This window comes from Heterocephalus glaber, unplaced genomic scaffold, assembly GCF_053883595.1.
Source record: "Heterocephalus glaber isolate CG9 unplaced genomic scaffold, H.glaber_assembly_v1.0 deba00001504, whole genome shotgun sequence".
Lineage (NCBI taxonomy): Eukaryota > Metazoa > Chordata > Mammalia > Rodentia > Bathyergidae > Heterocephalus > Heterocephalus glaber.
The window spans coordinates 32,409,640-32,424,681 of NW_028258324.1; positions in this window are offsets into that span (position 1 = coordinate 32,409,640).

The following is a 15,042-nucleotide window of genomic DNA, read 5'->3' on the forward strand; positions in this document are numbered from 1 at the left end:
ATTATTTGGTTTATGCTGACTCAGAGAAACAGAAATATAAAGTATATTCCTTTTGTTTGCATGTTGTCTTTATTTCCATAGTAAAAGACAGAATAGGATATTTTTCCTCAGTCCGGTTTCATTTATTTTAGACTTAGTGAATTTCCCTCTAGCGCATTATAATCATTTTAAATTTTAGCTTTTGATTGCATTACAATTAAAATTGCATTTACCATTTTTTCTTTTGCTGTTGTCATAAGATAATTAATTAGAAGCTATTAGGCAATTGTCATTTGAAACAGGATCCTGTTACTTCTATTTTTTAACTGATATTATAAATCCCAGATAATGTATATAATTCTAAAACACATATGGATAGGTTATTTAATGTTTATTTATTAGCCTAGGGGCTGAGAAGTTGACTCTAAAAAATAAAGCATATTTAGGTTGTCTTTCAGGAGAGAAAATGTTTACAATCAAGCCTTAGTTTCCTATTATTTATAGCCTACTATTTTGAAAATGAGTTCTGAAAAACCCTTTGTAGTAAAAACCTCTTTTAAATTGTTCTAAATTTCAAGAGCCATGATTATCCATCTGATCAACCAAGTAGATATTCCTAGGTTGCTTGTTATCAGATCTCAGGAAATACTCAAATATTCTCAGGTGTCAGATGTTTTGATTGAATACAACTACACCTACAGAGACTGTGGTTCAAAGTCCCACGGAGTGGAGATTCAGTGAGTTGTGCTTCAACATTATGGGCATCTGGGGCAAATATTGCTTCATTCTATGCCTGGATGTGGAGTATGGTGTTATCATAGATGGCAGACTCGTTATCCTGCTGATTCTGAACCCAACATTCATCCTCTACCCCTTTTTTAGCAGACAGAGCCTGCTTCTCATGAATGAGGCTGAAAATGTCAAATGTGCCCTTGAAGTTGGGGTAGCAGATGGCTCGGTTTTGACTAGTGGGGTAGAATGGGAAGTGTATTCTTAGGCTGCTAAGAAAAAATATCATTTCCTGATGAGAGTGACAGAGAGGCAGGGGGACACACATAGAAAAGTTCCACCCCACCTGGTAGAAAGAAGAGGCGATGCCAATCCTTTCTTCCTGCATGTGGACACTGATGTGAGAGGAAGTGACATTTGGAGATGCTATAGGCATTTCGTGACAAAAGGGTGTCCCTGGAAAATCAGGGATGCTGGGTTGAAAAGACACTGTCCGGTAAGAAGGGTTACTCCCTTCCTCCCCATCACAAGCATCACAGCCAACACTCTTGTAACAAGACAAGTTAACAAGAGAAAAACATAACAAATTCATTTGATCATAGTTTTTTGTGACACAGGATTTCGGAATGAAAACCCAAAGAGACAGGGGAACACTTCTGTTTTACACTCAGGTTTGATGAAGCAGAGGCAGCCATGTGGGAATGTGATTGGACTAAAGGGTGTGATCTAATAGTAATACACTGAGTGAGGGAGCCCAGCAAGGCCGGTCTGCTCAGATCCTTCTTGGTTTTTCAGTTCTAACATTTCTTCCTCCTATGCCTGGGGAAGGGCCCCTTGGAAACAACAGTTTTATGATCTATTAATGGACAAACGTAGGTCAGAGAATTTCTCTGTGACCATGGCCTAGATAGAAAGTCAGAGAGGAAGGTTAGAGAGACCTTGGTTCTGAGGTTGCTCATAGGGCCTCCTCGTGTCCTTTAATTCAAAGTACTCGGCAGCCCAACCTGCTGTACTCCGCGGCATTGTTTTGTGAGCCCCAGCAACAATTGTGAAGCCACTGTAACAATCCTGAACTAACGAACTCCAGGACTTGAAGATAGTTATTACGTCTAGTTGACAATATCCTGCTCTTCTCTACTTCAGGATAGACAAAAACACAGCAATTCACCACCAAAGTAAAGCTACTTGACTTACTGTGACCAGAAGTGTCTATGCCATATTCCGGTTTAACCCCCTACTGCTCTTCCCCAGGAGGGATCATGGGAGCACGTATATTTCTGGTATAGCCAGAAGATCCAAGCAGCCTGGAATGACCAGCCTAGAATCAGCTGCTGAAGAGAACTGCCTGAACCCTTAGCTGACTTTGATGAGGGAGAAAGAAACTTCTGCTGTGTTCAGTGACTGGTGGGCTTATGACCACTGCATAATGTTGCCCAACATACCTGATTTCATCTCTATTCTTTGAGACACTTTTATTTGATACATTCCTACTTGTATCTGAAACTATCCCAACTGATGTAGCTAGTATATGTAGCAATTTGACTTACAATTATCTCTGTGAAATTAAAGAGATGCATTCATTATGAAATTAGTATCTACCAGTTCTGTCTGTCCAGCCTCCAATCTCCTTCTAATTACAACATCCTGGTTTTGCTTAAGAAAACCGCCATAGCAGACATGTCAGTGCTCTGTGAATGTCTCCTTAGCACTTCCTCCTAATCACGGAAGGTTACTTACTGCAAAATCTTCAGATTTTTTTCCTAGCACTGGGGGATTCAAACACAGGATGCTCCACCACTGAGCTATATCCCTAAACCTTTTTTATTTTTTATTGTCTGATAAAAGAGGCTTGATAAGTTGCCCAGTCTGGCCTCCAACTTGTGATCTTCCTGCTTCAGCTTCCACAGTAGCTGGGAATTCAGGCATGCACCACTGCACCTGGCTCCTTTGATTCTCTGAGAACTTTTGTCCCATTGTGAGAACACACTCATTTTGCACACTGGACAAGTCAAAAGTTCCCAAGAGTTAATGTCCTAGAATCCTCAACAATACATCCAAAGGGATATGGTCGAAAAATATCCTGGTTTTCTCACCTGTCAGTTGACATAACTGATGTGCATTTGTAGCCTGTAGGTGAGCTTCAGTTGCCCAGAGTAGGAGTTGCTTTGAAAACCCACCCTTCATTGGCTTCTCTGTCTTCCCTGTCTCTCTTTCCCACTCTCCTACTGATGTTTCCTGGGATTACCTCTCAAATAAACCATTTACTCTTGAATTTTTGTTTTGGAGTCTGTCATGTGGAAACTCAAAGTAAGAGACCATCATCCCAAAGTGAACTCAGTCTATTCAAGGCACACTACTTGCTTTGTCTTTGGTATCTGGATCTTGAACAGTGTAACAGAATGACTATTTTTGAGGCTTTTCAAAGCCTTTGCTTGGCAGTTCTTTATGAATTCCTGCAGCTCCTTCTGACACCTGTCTTTTCTGAACTAGGTTCTTAGTTGCACTCTGCATTCTATGGGTTACATTATACCCTTTCAGTAAATTCATTTTGGAATGCAATAGCTAGAATTACTTTCTGTGACCTGAAGTAATAGAAACCAATGAATAGGGCTGGGGATTTAGCTCAATGGTTTCACCACCTGCCTCGCAAGCACAAGGTCCTGAGTTCAATCCCCGGTACCAAAAAACAAAAACAAAAACAGAAACCAATGAATATAGGTGATACATTAGGCCTCTTCCGGTTTCAAAAACTTTTTGATAAAAACGAATGCATTATAAAAACTATTAAGAGCACTAAACACTATATATTATTTGTAAAATCGAATTCTTAGAAATTATTTTAAAACATCAACCTCCTCATTTGTTACATATTTTATTTTAAATATTATATCTGGTTGTTGAGACTGTCTTTATAATATTTTGACCCAATTTCCAAAAACAGTTATTGATCTAGAAGACCTAAATAACTTGGCAGTAGTGAGAAGGGGGTCATTATGGTTGCTATTGTTGTTTTGAGAAGTTTGTTTGTTGTGGTACTGGGGATTGAACTTAGGGAACACTGAGATATATCCTTGGCCTTTTTTATTTTTTATTTTGAGGCAAGATCTAAGTTTCCCAGGCTGGTCTTGAACTTGTGTTCCTCCTGCGTCAGCCTCCTGAGTAGCTGAGATTACAAATGTATACTACTACTCTCATTTGGTGTGATTATTTCCCACTCTCTGGGTGGCTATTTAGCTCCCATTATCCACTGTAGTATCTTTAATCTTTAACTAAATACTTTTAGGAGTAAAACATTCTGAAGAGATTTCTGTGCAACAAATTTGTAATGTTGAAATAATAAAGAAACATTGTTTATTTCCACTAATCTTATATACCTGAATATGAGAATTCATAAAACAAAGCTTTTAAATATAATTTTAAGAAGGGCTCCTACTACCCAAATCTAGTACAATTTGAGTAACAAAATAAATAGATTATGACCCAGAAAATAAAATATATTTATTCATGTGTTTATAAATTAAGAGATTAGAATTCCAAATTGCATTTATTAATGCAACCATTTCTCAAGTCTTAAATTATTTTAAAATGAAAATTTCAAAACTAAAAAATAAGAAAAATAAGTTCAAAACATAATTTTTTTGTTTCTTTGGGATTTTGTTTGTTAATTTCTTTGTTTTTTGAGACAGGTCTCATTATGTAGTATAGTTCAGGCTGGCCTTGAACTCACTATGTAGCCCAGGCTGGCCTCAAACTCCCAGGAATCCTCCTGTCTCAGCCTCCCAAGTACTAAGATTACAGGCATGTGCCACTATCCTCAGCTCAGTATTTTTGGCCTTGAACTCACTATATAACCCAGGTGATCCTCCTGCCTCAGCCTCCCAACTTCTGCAATTATAGGTGTGCACCACTATACCTGGCTTCAAACATTATTTAAAGTAAATTTCACAGGCCAGTTGCAGTGGTACATGCAATGCCTGTCATCTCAGCTACTGGCGAAGTTGAGGGAGGAGGATCATGAGTTCCAAGTCATCTTGAACAACATAGACAACATAGCAAGACACTGTCTCAAAAATAAATTCTTTTAAAAAGTACAGTGGACCTTTGAGTTAAGACTGGCTTGATATACGAACTTGGGTTATGATCAGAATTTTAGTTTTAGCTTACTAAAATAGTCTTGAGTTACTAACTGAATGCCACCCACTTGTGCTTCCAGATAATCTCAGATACAGATTTAACCCTTAAAGAGATCTGGAAGGAACATTAAAACATCCTTTCCTGTGTGGGGTTAATTGAGAAATCCTGAGCCAGTGTCTCTCTAAGGATATTGAGATCTACCTGGATAGAGGAGAGAGACTTTGAAGGTGGTGTAGAGGAGCCTGAGCCTTCAACTGATCAACTTGAGTTGGTCAGCAACAGTCCCTGTGAACAAATTGAGTTTATGTCGAGTCCACTGTAAATTATAAAAACTTATACTGAATGGCAACAGGAGGTAGATGATATATTGAGAGTAAATGTGAGAAATATTCAGAATATTAATTAGACCTTTTGAAATCAAACTGTGTTCAGAGCAAATCTCATTGTGAAAACAAAACAGAAACAAGAAACTAGATATAAACAATAAATCACAAAACAGCAAGAAAAAAAATGTAAAATGACTACTTATTCAATACATAAAAGTCAAAAGGAATTCAAAGTAAAGAACTGATTTGAAGAGGTTGGAGGTATTAAAACAAATGTGACTAGAAATAAATAAAGGATTTTGACAAATGAGTGATTTCCTTCCTCTGTTAATTTCTCAAAATGAACCGTATTTTTCTGGAGATGAGTGGAGATATTTGCCTTAGACTCATTTCTGTCACTGCAGGCTGACACACCCAGCACCCACAGCCTAAAGGAGGACAGGTTTGTTTTGGCTCATGGTTTCAGTCGCTGGTCAGCCAACTCCAAGTAGAAATGGCCTGATAGAAGGGAATGGAGGAGGGAAGCTGTTCAACCCGTGGCTGCCAGGAAGCAGAGAGAGAACGGACAAACCCAAGACAAGAACACACCCTTTCAGTCTCACCTGGAGGGACCTGCATCTAAGCAGGCCTCATCTTTTACCAGCAAGTCAGCTGTGAACTCACCAATGGACTAATCCACTGACGACTTCAATGGCCCATGATGCACCACCTACCAAACACGTGAGGCCTTGGGGGGACATTTTAAATAGAAACCATACCAATGTTTGATTTCTTTTAGTAAGTATGTCTCTGCCTATAACTTATAGATAGGAATTTCTCTCTATCCCTACAAATGGGAAAGGGTGCATGAAAGGAATCATACATTAGTCAGAAAAGTCCGTGAAAAATCTGAATTACACTCCAAGAGATAGAGTCTGAACATGCACATGTAGTGTCAGCTATTTGAGAGGCTGAACCTGGAGGATCACTTAAATCTAGAACTTCAAGGCCAGACTGGACAGCACAGGGAGACTGTGACTCAAAAAAATAGAAATGAACTGATTGACTTATAGTTTCACAATAACTAAATGGAAAAAAGGACATTTAGTATGCCATGAAATAGTAGTAATAATGGCAATATAGCAGTTAAAATTTGAGCATTTGCTATATGAAAATCACTATTAACTTTACATATTAATTTATATAATCCTTACAACATATGAGATGGGTCTTCTCTTCCCATTTTATAGATCATAACAATGTGTAAGTGGCGACACAAATTTTAATGCAAGCAGCTTGCCCAAGGGGTGAAGCTTTAAACCACAAGGCCCTGAATGTGCAAGAAAAGATGCCCAAGCAAGCTAACTGTCTCCTCCTTCTCCCATTAAGACTACTTTGTCTGTATAAAAGTAATACCCAGCAATAGGAGGCTCCTGCCATGAGAAGTGTCATAGGAGCCAAGGTGAGGCTCCGGGGTAGGAGGTCGATGTAGGAAAGGTGCTGAGGAGAAGTAGGCCTGAGTCACAGAACCCACCCCTCACTGTCAGTAAGGGCGACTGTAGCTCCTCAAGCACTCAAAGATCCTGTAGTAAACTAGACCTGCCACACAGATGCCGCCTTGTTCCCAAGACAGCTTTGTGCTTGTGAAATAATTAGAAAGTAGTCTTGAAGGTAAAATTTGGTTTGAAATAGCATTGGCACCAAATTACCAGCTGGCAGGAAGGTCACTGAAGGACAGTGATACAAATATAAAGTTTAGATGTAAAAATATCCTTAGTTCATATACTCTGTATTCAGAAAATATGGACATCAACATTCAGAACTCACTGAGATTAATTGAACAGGAAAAATAACATGATGAAAACATGTGAGAAATATTTGCAGATGAATTTTGAATAGGATCAACTAGAAACCTCACCGAAGACAAAGAAGTAACGAATTAAAATTGAGTGAAACAGGCAAAGCTGCTTTTTCTTGAAGAGGCTTTGTTTCCATCTGAAGCACATAGAATATTCACTTCCACAAGGAAATAGGCCCTCTGCAATGTTGTTTTTAAACACACGGGCTATCTTTTTATTTCCTGGCTCTAATGGAGAGAGTTATACACAGACCGCAGGACATTTCGTGACATAAGGTGATGACAAAGGAGGGCCGAAAACTCCTAATACTCAGGCAGACAGCAGGAGCCCATGGTGGGTAGGAAGCTGGAAGTGTGTGCCCATTAACCAACAAGATGAAAATCCGGGTACCTGCAACTGATTTTTAGCATAAGAATATAGGCCAGTGCTGTCAGACCTGCAAATTATCCGAGAGGCCAAAAATCTACATTTTTTATGTGAAATAACTTGAACTTCCAAAATTTACTTTAAAAATTTTTAATCTATATGCAATGCTTCTTCTTAAACACTTGCATTCTTTTTTTCCATGACACTCCAGAGTTTTCTTTACTGGAGACTCCTGCTCTGTTCATCATCTGAGCAAGAGCGGTCTAGATCCCCTTTTCTACTCTATCTCTGTCATTCACCTGGGCAACTGCACCTGATCCCATGGCATTAAGCCAGACTTCACTCTGCCTTCTGCTCCAGACCATCACCTGGACATCTCCAAAGGGGATTTCTCACAGGAATCTCAAATTATCATGGCCAAGAGGGAACTCAGGTTGTCCCCTCTCCTGTCCATACCTTGTCTTCCTCATTTTAGGAAATGGAACCACCATCCACCAAAATGTTCATGACAGAAAAAAAGCATAATCCACATGGATGGTGAAATTTTATGCTTTATGTGCCTCATATTATTCCATCTTCTTAGCACCCACTACCAATCCCATCATTTCCAAATGGAAAATCCCTACTAAGCCCTTTGAGAATCAGTTCAGGCACCACTACCTCCAGGCAGGGCTGGCACATAATTTAGAGGGGCCTAATATGAAATGAAAATGTGGGTGGGTAGAAGTCAATGGTCCTCATCCCATAGGCAGCTACCCCACCCAAGAGATGGATCCTTCACACAGAAAGCACTTGGTACCTGATGTGGGGTTGGATGAGAAGCCCCTGCAGAGCAGCTCCAAATATGCCTGTGGTGCTGTCAGCCCAAGGAAGGGACAACTGCAGCTTGTCCCAGCCCAAGACACCATAGGACATAAGCCTGGCTGAGACCCTGCTTGTTCCCCTGACCCCTACTGGGAACCGAGTGCTGGCAAGATGGGGGGTGGGGGGGGCTGAGAGTCCCTGAGGAGATGGGGGAGGGGCTGAGGACTTGGGCAGCCAGAGGGTTAGCTGCAGGTGCCTGGAGGCTCCAAGTGCAGGCACAGGGCCATTGTCCCTTTAGACTTCACTTACTAAACACAAATGCAAAGATTAAACTAAGAATTTCAAGGGGGTGGGACCCAATGCATTATTCCCAAAGTACCTGCATATCTGAGTGTAAGGCCCTTAGGTATTTGCATGCCTTTGTCTCTAGTCACATTTTCCTGAACAGACCCCCCAGTCTAGGCTAGGTGCACCTTTCTGTGCTCCTCATTTATCCCATGCTCCTGTTTATCATTGCACTTAGCCCATTACCTTAATATTATCTAGTTATATGTATATTTCATGAAATATAAATATCATAATGTCAAGATATTTGGCCTAATCTTTTAAAAAAATTTCGAGATCTTAGCATTGAAAATGCTCCATAGGCCTTTGATAAGTATTAAAATGACCTGACAAATACATTAATTGACTGAGCTGGACTCAAATTATGCACCAGCCCAAGTACAGCTATATCCCTTGCTTCCTAGCCAGAACAGGCCCAGTTAATACACCATAGCCCCAGTTGATACAATCCAACTGCTGTGGCCATTGCCTCTATCACTGACTGAAGAGTTCCTTTGCACAGCTCTGAACAACTGAGAGAGTGCCACATGTGAACATCTGCCAGACAGGTACCGAAGCCTGGGCTTCCACAGGGGTGCACTGAAAAGGATGCATAACAGAACCTGGAAATGGGAAAAGTGGACACACCATGGAAGCAGATTGCAACAGTGAGACAACAGACAAAGAGGAGTCAGCAAGTAAATTGCCATTGCCTCCCCTAATGGGCTGTTTGAAATGCAGTCATTTTATTTGGCCTCTCTGGAAATGTCCCACAAGACTGGGCAACTGACTGTTTGTTATGAAGCCATGTCCAGCTTGGTAATGCTATACCTTGTATTTTCTTTCCCTCCTGTCTTGCCTCTCTTTTCTTTCCCCCATACCCTGCCACTTCCCAGGGCAGAGGAATTAAAGCTGGATTAGAGAGAATGTTTTAAAGTGGACAACTCACCCATAAGATAGAATTTCACATCTAGCAAGGACATCAGTCCTGATAGTTTGCTGAGATGATTCCTCGAAGCTTGGGTTTATCATGGTTCAGTAAACTGAGGTGGAAATACTAGAACTTCCTTGGCTGAATGACGAGGAAGTAGTCAGAAGGATCAAGAAAAAGGGAATATTAGAATGAATACCTGTGAGCCCTTTACCTGTGTTTATTTTTGAGGACCCAGAGGATGCTCCTTTCACTAAGAAATGCACTGATAATGTGGGCACAAATATTACCGAGAAACTCGCTGCTGACTGTATTCTCAGGCCAAGGTCTGTAGAGAGAGATTGGGTAGAGGCTATATTCGAGTCCCCAATATCCACAGGAAAATGAGGATTCTGGTAAGAGAGAGGCCAGGTGGCTGCAGTTACCATAATGAGCAGTATGGCCAGGAGGACAGTCAAGCCTTTTCCCAAAAGGGGTCTATAATTGTGGACAACCATCTAGAGCATTGATTGTCAAAGTATGATCCTAAACTCAGCAGTTTAGCATCGCTTGGAAATTTGGTTGAAATGGGAATTCTTAAGTCTCAACCCAGACCTACTAATGCAAAAATCTGGAGATATGGCCCAGGCGTCCATGTTTAGCTCTCAAGGGTTATCTGGATGAACACCAATGTTTGAGAGGCATTGAACTCTAGTTTTGCTTGATTGGTTCAATCAAAAATAATAAAGAACCAGTGAAAATACAGAGGTGTTTGACATTACAGTAAAAAACTGCAGTTTCTAGTGACAAGATCTACATCAGTTCAAAGATCATTGATAAGAGGGGAAGCTCGATTCTCCTAATGCCACCACAAGCATGGTAAATATTTCTCTAATCCTTGTTCAAATTTGCCAGTGCAAGTATACACTGGAGAAAATACCTAAGTTTCCTAGGGTTGTTTAGAATGAGGTCACAACCGACATGAAAATCAGTGGATCCAAAATATCACTATGACTTTCAAATTAGAAAGGAAGTCTTAGAAATCTGAGATTATAAACAAGGTTTTGGTCAAATCCATCTTACAATGGATCCAAGAGATTTAAGAATGCTGTGTTGTTTCTCTAGTCTCTGAATGCCTACTGGGGCAGATATACTCCAGAAGTTGGTCCTTGGTTTCTGACCTATGAATTAAGGGGATATTATAATATAAAGGACAGTGCTAGGTTTTTAAAATGTAATACACTCTCCTTCTAGGCCAAGGTAGTAAATCAGAAGTAATATCACCTCCCAGAGTTTTAGAAATTAATACCAACAGTGACTTAAAAATATTCAAGTACCAGTCACAATGGTAAATGCCTGTAGTTCCAGCGACTCTGGAGGCTGAGGCAGGAGGATTACTTGAGTCATGGAGTTCAAGACAGCCTAGGAAACATAAAGAGATCCCGTCACAAAAAAAGGAAAGAGCCTAGATAGGTGGTGATTCCTCTAGTCTTGCGAGTCATTTCATCTCTCTGGTTTATTTAGACAAAAACAAAAACATACATGGTGGTGTGTATCAGTGAACTACTATAAATTTAACCAAGGGTTGTCCCGATAACAGCTTGTGCCAGACTTTTTTTTTATTATAGCAAATCAATCCATCCTTGGCACAATTTGTGGCTGTTGTTCTGCTGAATACTTTATTCATGATTCTCATCAGGAGAGACGATCAAAAGCAATTTGCCTTTACATTTGGAAGGTCAGCAGTAAATCTTCATTGCTTTACCCTGGCTCTGTGTCAATTCTCCTGCTGTCTGTAATAGTGTATTTGTAGTGATCTCGGTCATGTTACCATTACACAGTGCATCATGCTAGCAGTTTCCTATATTGAGAGACATTTTTCTAATTCAACCTAATACTGAGAATAGGTCAAGTGAATGTCCTGATAAGATACTCTGGAGATGTGTCAGATGAGGGTTAAGGGGCCTACAATATCAGTGAAATGGGGGGCAGTGCTCTGGAGCACACAGGGACGTACCTCAGGGCAAAGCATGAGAGTCAGACTATGATACCCTAGTAGCTACAACTGGAGTTGACTGTTATAAGCTTGGAATTTACAGAAATGAAAAAGCTGAGAATAGGAGCTAACTATTCTATGAAGGAAATGATATATTTAAGAAAAGATTCAAGTAGTTCTGAATATACCCACAAAAAAGTGTGACATTGTCCTAGACCTTCATATAACTTACCTGTATCACACTAGTTCTATTTTCACACCTATGGTTCAGAAGAAATTCCCTGGAAGCAACTGATGGAGAAAGGAAGACCCAAGACAGTTTGCATGATATGTTGGGCCACTGTCAGAATACAGCTCCTCTGAAGAGTGACCCTGAAAAATAAGCTACAAGGAGGACCTTGACAACCAAATTTTCTAGATATCAAACAGTGTCTTTTGGTCAGTTTACTGCTCACCCAGTGGGCTCATGAACAAAGTTGCACTGTTCAAGCTCAGGTCCTATTCACAGCCTGAAAAGTAAGGGGTGGAACTAGGAGCAGCCCTCTGACCACCACTCTCGATGGCACATGTAGAATATGTACTGTGTCCCTACAACCTTATATTAGCTGGGTTAGAAGTCTTGGTTCCTAGAAAAAACATGAAGTGTTCCACGGAAGTGGAAATTACAACTACTTTGAATGCTTATACCAGGGCTAAGCAAGAACAGAATGACTTTTACTGGCTGGTTTACTTGCCCCTGAGGAACTGTAGTTATTGCTACACAATAGAAGCAAAAACACATACATATGGAGTACAAGACTCACTGAGACACCTCTTGGTGATTCTGTGTGCAGTCAGAGTTGCAAATGAGCATTCACAGCAACTATAGTTTGACAAAAGAAAACAACTTTATGTCACTGTGACAAAACACCTGAGATAAATAAGCTTATAAGTAAGAAAGGTTTATTTTGCAGTGTTGCCTGAAGGTGTGGGGAACTAGAATGGGTGGCAGTTGAAGGAGATAATGAACATCAGCTAAAGGAACCACAGCTTGGCTTGTTAACCTTTGAAGGGTGAAACTAGCCAAACTACGTGAAAGAACGAGCTGTGTGCTCCATCTTTGAGGAAGAAGTGGAAACAATCTTGTACTTATACAGATCTAGGATATAAGAAAACCCAAATCTGGGATATAAAATCTTATCTTATATCTGGGATATAAGATCTGGTTGCAAGAAAATCAGACTGATGTAGGAGATGCAGTATATGAGACCCAGGTTACATACCACTCCAGTTCCTCTCACCCCTACTGGCTCCATTCCACTCAGAATCGACTCTGCACTGCTTTTATTTATCAGCTGTTCCCACAGCTGTTGCATCTCAGGCACCACTGCTGCTGTGGCCACTTCCACTGCCACCACCACACACTGAGGAGTCTCCATAGACAGCCCTCACTGAGATAGACTCACACACTGTGGCAAGGGGGCACAACTCGGAAACACAGGAAATTAATGCATTACAGGGGTGACTTCACCACCAAAAGAAATAGATGGGAAGGATACCAGGAGATAATATTTCTCACCCTTCGTTCCCTACATTGGAATGCTCTTGGATGCAGTTTCATATGGCTTCTCTGGAAATATCCGATAAATCTAGCATCTGGCTGATTTTGTAGAAAAGCTGTGGTCATCCCAGTAACTTATTTACTTATATTTTCTCTTTTTCCTCCTCTCCCTCAATGTTTTTTAACCTTCATTCTTGCTTCCCTGGGAATGCCCTCTCCCACCCTCTAGCAATATATTAGCATGTTAGATTTTACTGTAGGTACTTTTTTAATGGTCTTGGGTTAAGATGTTAGCTATTTTACTAGAAAAAGTGAGTGATTCATGGATGCCTTACATACAGCAACATAACTTTCCTCTTCCCTATATTTTTACCTACCATATGTGCTATATTTTTAATTGTTTGGACATTTGGAACAAAGCCAATATATCTCGGCACCTGTACCACCTGCTTGCTCCATAAAGAGAAGTCCTTCCTTTTTTTTTTTTTTGGTACCAGTACCGGGGATCAAACTTGGGTCCTTGTGCTTGCGCAGCAGGAGGCAAAACCACTGAGCTAAATCCCTGGCCCTGAGAAGTCCTTATTGTTGTAATCCTAACACATAGCTGAGTACCTCTTCTAGAGTGGATGCTAAGTTGTTTATTAACATCTTCAGAAAAGGAAATGGTATATAGCAAAAGAAAGACTAATGTAGGAGTTGGAATAATATTCAGCTATTCCTCCCCCACCATTCCATGATCTTGGGTAAATCATAAATTCACTGAAATCCATTTTCAGGGCCTATAAAATGGATGCAACATCATCTTCTCACAAGACTGTTGTAAAGACTGAATGAGAGGCACTCTGTTTAAAGTCCTGTGTACATATAATTTATATAGCAGAAAGCTATACAAATATCAAATGTTAATACTCATAGTAAATGACCAAGTAATCACTAAATTAAAAGGCAAAGAAAAGGATGAACTGGATGGAAATTGGAACATGAGAGAACTACAGGGAAATATGAAAAGATAAACTCAGTCATCACCAACTACTTGAGACAAGATCCTGTGCTTCTTCCTCCTTCTGTGCCCTGTTTTCTCTGACATTTTCCCTAAATTTCTTTACATATCAATTTATCATTTACTGAATATATATAGGTTCCAGGTCCTGAGCTAGGAAAAGGGCATGAGGCCTGGTCACATGGCTGAGAGGGGTTTAGTAAAGTAAAGAAAGCAGGCATGAAAACAGTTTTAGATATTGAAGTAGAATTTGAGGTTCCACAGGTGCACTCGTGACCCCAAAATGGAAACTGGGTAGGTTTTGTTGGGTTGGGTATACTTATGGAAAAGGAGATGATGCTCAGGGAAGGGTCACTAGAGGAAGGGATATTCCAGGATATATTTTGAAGAATGCAGAGGGTAAAGGAGAAAAGAGCAATCAATCCAAGGCAGAAAAGACCAGGCTGCAGGAACAGACAAGGGCACCAAATCAAGGCCCCTGCATGCACAGTTATGAAACCTTATTCTATAAGCAACAGGGACCCACTAAAGAATTTTAATTGACAAAAGTGGCTTGATCAGACTCATCATGTTAAGAAGCTCTGCTTCTGTCCTCTGTGATATTGCTACTGCTACAGGCAACTCTTACAGCACCTGTTACTGCCCAGCATTGGAACACACAGACTCTAAGAAGGACTCAAATATTGCAAAATTTCACAGAGCTTGCTCAACTCAGACTTTGCTGAGCTTAGCAGCTCCCTAGGCTCTCTAGTTCTCAAAATAAAAACACCAGAAAGCCTTTTAATACCTTGAATGAAACTTCACTTATGAAATTCTTTGGGCCTGGATAAGTCCCTCTGAAAAGTGAAATTCTGTGAGTCTAACCTGAACCTCAAATACTTTTATTAAAATGTAAGCTTTATTGACTCCTTTTTCTTATTTGACATTCTCCAACTAGTTTTTGGGAAATTGCTTTCTCTCCTTTTTCTATGTCCTATCAGTTAACAAGGTGCAGCACATTTAGGGGACAGACACATGGACTGATGGATATCTGGAGGACTGTTCTGATAACCCACACCTTGTCCCAAGCATTTATTTTATGACTAGATTGATTTAG